At 34.0% G+C, this 4,699-nt stretch overlaps 1 long non-coding RNA gene across 1 annotated transcript; it reads right to left on the bottom strand.

Annotated features, from left to right (window-relative positions):
• Positions 1 to 313: 313 nt before the first annotated feature.
• LOC138874537 (uncharacterized) lies at positions 314 to 3,877 on the bottom strand. Its single transcript, XR_011401529.1, has 2 exons — positions 3,302 to 3,877; positions 314 to 535 (listed from the first exon to the last, which is right to left on the bottom strand). It is a non-coding gene; the product is annotated as an uncharacterized lncRNA (long non-coding RNA).
• Between the last annotated feature and the right edge of the window lie 822 nt (positions 3,878 to 4,699).

The following is a 4,699-nucleotide window of genomic DNA, read 5'->3' as shown; positions in this document are numbered from 1 at the left end:
ACCTTAAGAGAATTTTTTTTTATTTTTGGAATTAATATCTTAAAGAAAACTTCTAAAGAGGCATTAAAATATTTTGTTTTGAATTTTTAGTCTTAATAAACTAAGAAAAATATAAAAGCAATTTTTATTTTGAGTTATAGATATTAATTTCCTAAGGAAAAACCACAAAAGATTTTTTTTTGAACTTCTAGAGTTAGTATTCTAAAGAAAACATCTAACAGAAATATAAAAACGCAAAATCTTTTTTTTGTTTTTGAATTTTTGATTTATAACACTTTTTTTGTTTCAAAATAGGAAATACAATAAAAAAACTCGACAAACTTACTAGGCTATGATAGATTTCAACATCCCTTAAAATACTTGATATTACTATACAGAACTAGAAGGTAAAACATGACATAAAAAGAAAAACATACTCAAAACATAAAAAAAAATCTGCTTAAACAACTCCTGCATGAGCGATCTTGACTGGATGGTCCTAAGGCATCTGTCATGCCCAAACTTCGGTAAGTAGATCCACACCTGTATGAGAAAACTTCAACCAACACTACGTGAGACAATAAGACTGTCTACTGGACACATGCAAGACATGATTGAGGTTATTTTTGCAAAATGACTTATTTGGCCAAAAGGTGGCTAGAAGTGCAAAATTTGACTAAGACCCCGCAAGCCAAGAACCTAAGATTCGCTAGGAAGACTGAAGCCAATGTGGGTTGCCTACGTATCACGCCCCGAAAGACGAGAATCAGGTATGCGTAGTTCGGCCAGATTGGATACAGGCAAGAATTGAAAAAAATAACTAATTTAGAGAAAAAATATTTTTTTTTGTCTTTATTTTTTGAAAAAAATGATGAAACATGTAAACTCTTTTTTGGATTTTCTTTTCTCTTTTTTTTGATTTTTTGGAAAAAATAATAGGAAGGTGCAAAATCTTTTTGGATTTTTTTTTCATTTTCATTTTTTGGTCTTTTCTTGAAAAAGCGTGAAAGACAATTATAAATGGGTCATACTTGCTTTATTAAACTTCACCCTTTTCTCATTTATCCTCAAACCTCATTGGTCCGCCAAATGACCCTTTTACCCTTGAAAATTGCAAAATGTAGCACATAGGATGCATCAGGATGGTCTTTTATTTTCGGAGTACACCTGTCCTAGACGGACCCAACCCCTGTATTGAGTCCCCAAAGTCAAATGCACATGATGCAAACAAGCGTCCCTACTAGGGATCCGGCATGAGGTTGAGTTATTCTAGATTCAAACATGTGTATGTTGTTATAGACTTGTGTACCCGAGCGGACAACTCGAGCCGAGGGGGGGCTATGTACCGGGAACCAAAAGGCCATCCGGCTTTGTAACTTGTCCGAGCCTCTTCCTAATTTAAGGTATGACACTAACAGAAGAGGAGTCACGCCACCGTGCACATCCCCGAAGATGAGAAGAGAAGGGTTTCGTAGCAGTTAAATACAGTTCAAATAATATCAAAGTGGTAAAAAGAGGCATTTAGCACATTAGGCCCAAACATGTAATAAAACCAGATAATAAATAAAGCCAAATATAACAATTATTCTAAGCTCGAATTCTTGAACCCTGAACCAGAGATTCTGGGTTCTTGTCCCCAGCAGAGTCGCCAGAGCTGTCACATCTCCTTTTTCACACTCCCGGAAGGGAGTATAAGGGAGTTTTTTTCAATTTAAGTGACAATCAAAACGGGATTATTTTATTTAAAATTCAGAGTCGCCATTTGGGAAAATTTATGGTGTCCCAAGTCACCGATTCAAATCCCGAATCGAGAAAAAATTGACTCTGTTTTATAGTCCGCGAACACAGCAATTCGGGTAAGGAATTTTGTTAACCCGAGAGAAGGTATTAGGCATTCCTAGGTTCCGTAGTTTTAGCACGGTCGCTCAACTATTATTATTAGCCTATTTATTTTATATTAAAAATATCTTTGAAACCTATGTGCATTTTATTACTTTTAAACCGCTTTTAATAATCCAATTATTATACAACTAATTATTTGATTACACATTGCAAATCATGTCACGGGAACCGTACCCACGATCCATAACGTGTTTATTTATTTATCAAGATTAAATTGTATCCATGTCACATAAATGTACCCCGGATTTTAGAATTAAATGTCACGACCACGTCACGGGAACCGTACCCGTAGCTATGACAATTATTTAATTAACGCGCCTAAAGCAAACTGCGAAAGTTCAAGGCATTTCTTACACTAGATAAGATAATTAGTATGAGGGCCATAGATTATGGGTTTTGTTTGCATACAGCGCCCCTCAATTTATTTGAAAGAAAAGATTTGCATTTTTGGAGGCTAACTAAAGATGCTCCTACTTTAATCTAATTTGGAATTAGGTATCACAACCACGTCATGGGAACCATACCTGTAGTTGTAATAATTTAATTACGGGCCTAAAACAAACTACGAGATTTCAAGGTATTTTCTACACTAATTAAGATATCGATGTGAGGGCCATAGACTAGGTGATTTTATGACACACCACAATTTTATTAAAGGAAATGCATTCAACTAAGTGAACTACGGATATTCATATTTAGAGCTAATTTAAAATTAAGTATCACAACTACGTCACGGGAACCGTACCCGTAATTGTGATGAGTTAATTACGTGCCTAAAGCAAACTACGATGTTCATAATTTATTCAACTTTTAAACCCAAACCAACTAATGTCTTGTTCAAGTCATTACCGTCTTTAATCCAACAAACTATTCAAAGAGCCACAATTAAACATGAGTTGTTAAACTAACTACGTACTCCTCATAATTGATTTAAAACACATGTATCACAGAATAATTTTTAATTTTTTACCTGTTAATAGTGTGTGTAAAATTGTATAGGCATTTAATTTTCTTGGATGTTCTTCAGAAGTGATTCACACAATATGTAAAAGTTCATTCATTTCTACTTACTCTAACTAACAACAAATTTGATTACATGCAGCAGCGTATTCACATTAATTAGGTTAACAAACAAGATAAGTAAACACCCTAACTACTTCAAATTATTTGCAAGAATAACATATGCTCATTTCTAGTTGTTCTAACAACATACTTTGCTTGATACCTACAACATAAAGTGCAGAGACACGGGGCGATTGTATTTGTGAACAAGCAGCTTCGAACAAATGAACAGGGTCGCACTTTACTCATACTGAGACTAATTCAAACAGACAAATCCAAACAGTAGTACCAAATAAGGTGAAGCAATCATGTTTCACGTTAAATCGGATGTGGAGAATACAAACATAAGAGAACATACCCCCTGATTCGAACCGAAGTTGCCACGAACTAAAATTTGCCTTTGATTAATAAAAATTCCGACAGTTACAAGGACGTCAATAAACCACAACTACGATCGAATCTGAAACAGCGATCAAATCAACCCGAACACAAAACAGCTTTCAAACTCAAATGAACTCCATGAATTTGAAACCAAAAATCGAATTGAAGTCAAAGAGAAGAAGTAGAAAATCGGCAGAGGGGTGTGTGTTTCGTTGCTCTAGGTACTTAGGGTGTTAGGGGTTTAGTTGAAGAAGATGGTACAGGTTTTGGGGTTCTCTTAGTTGTTGGAGCGTGAGTTGAAGGGAGATCCGGCCGGCGCCAGTTGGTGATTGTAGCGTGGCGTTAGGTTACTGTGAGGTGAGGAAGCATGGAGGTGGAGATGGGGTAAACGGCTGGGGGTTTCAAGTGTATTCTGGTTGAAGAAGAAACTTAGGTCTTAGGCATTAGGTCATTGTTTTGCTGGAGAAGATGAAAATCGTAAGGGGAGGGGTCTCCTTTTTTGAAAATGGCTGATCTTCCTCCTAGCTTTTAGGCGTTCAGTCCATAGATTAGCTTTTGCAGGGTTTTTTTTAGGTTAGAATTATGGGCTTGGAAATTATGGGCTAGGTCCTATAATTAGGCTTAAAATGGGTCGTTTGGGCCTAAATTTTATTTTTTCTCCGCGAACGAGACTAAAAATACGACATCATTTACTAATTAATCCTACTAAAGTAAAATAACTATTAAATAAGACTAACCATTAAAACAAATCTTTTTTTTGTGGTATTTTCAAATATCATTTTAAAATAAAATAAGGTACTATGTTTTGTATTTTTTTTAGTTTTACGAAAAGTATATAAACTAAAAGCAACTAAAAACAAGAATTTTTTTTGTAATTTTTATTTTTTTAAATAAAATAAAGTAAAAGAGTCAAAACTAACTGAATAGCGATATTAGGCCTAAACTAAACATTTACATGCTAAAATATGAAAAATCTTGGGGAAGGTCAAAAATCACATGTCTACACTAACTACTTTCTAAACATTATATTATTTGTTTGATCCTAAATTAAAAGAAAAAAACTACTATTCTAAAAATACAAAAATGAACCATTTTTGTGATTTTTATTTTTTAATAAAACAAATAATTAACTAATTAACCATAACAATGTAAAAGCAAAACCTATATGCAATGCATGGTATATTTTTTTTTTGACATATTCATGATTTTAACCAAAGTAAACATGCACAGAAATGTAAACAATTAGCACAAATTTCCACAAAATCTTATATAATTGCAAAAAATGGAAAAAAAATTGTTTTCTTATATTTTATGGGAGTAATTCCTGTAAGGCAAAAATCACATGCTCACAGCTGCCCCTCTTTGCTCGGAAACA

The sequence above is a fragment of the Nicotiana sylvestris genome, chromosome 8 (assembly GCF_000393655.2).
Source record: "Nicotiana sylvestris chromosome 8, ASM39365v2, whole genome shotgun sequence".
NCBI classification, from domain to species: domain Eukaryota; kingdom Viridiplantae; phylum Streptophyta; class Magnoliopsida; order Solanales; family Solanaceae; genus Nicotiana; species Nicotiana sylvestris.
Note: the sequence above shows the minus strand (reverse complement) of the source record. Positions and strands in the feature narration are given on the sequence as shown.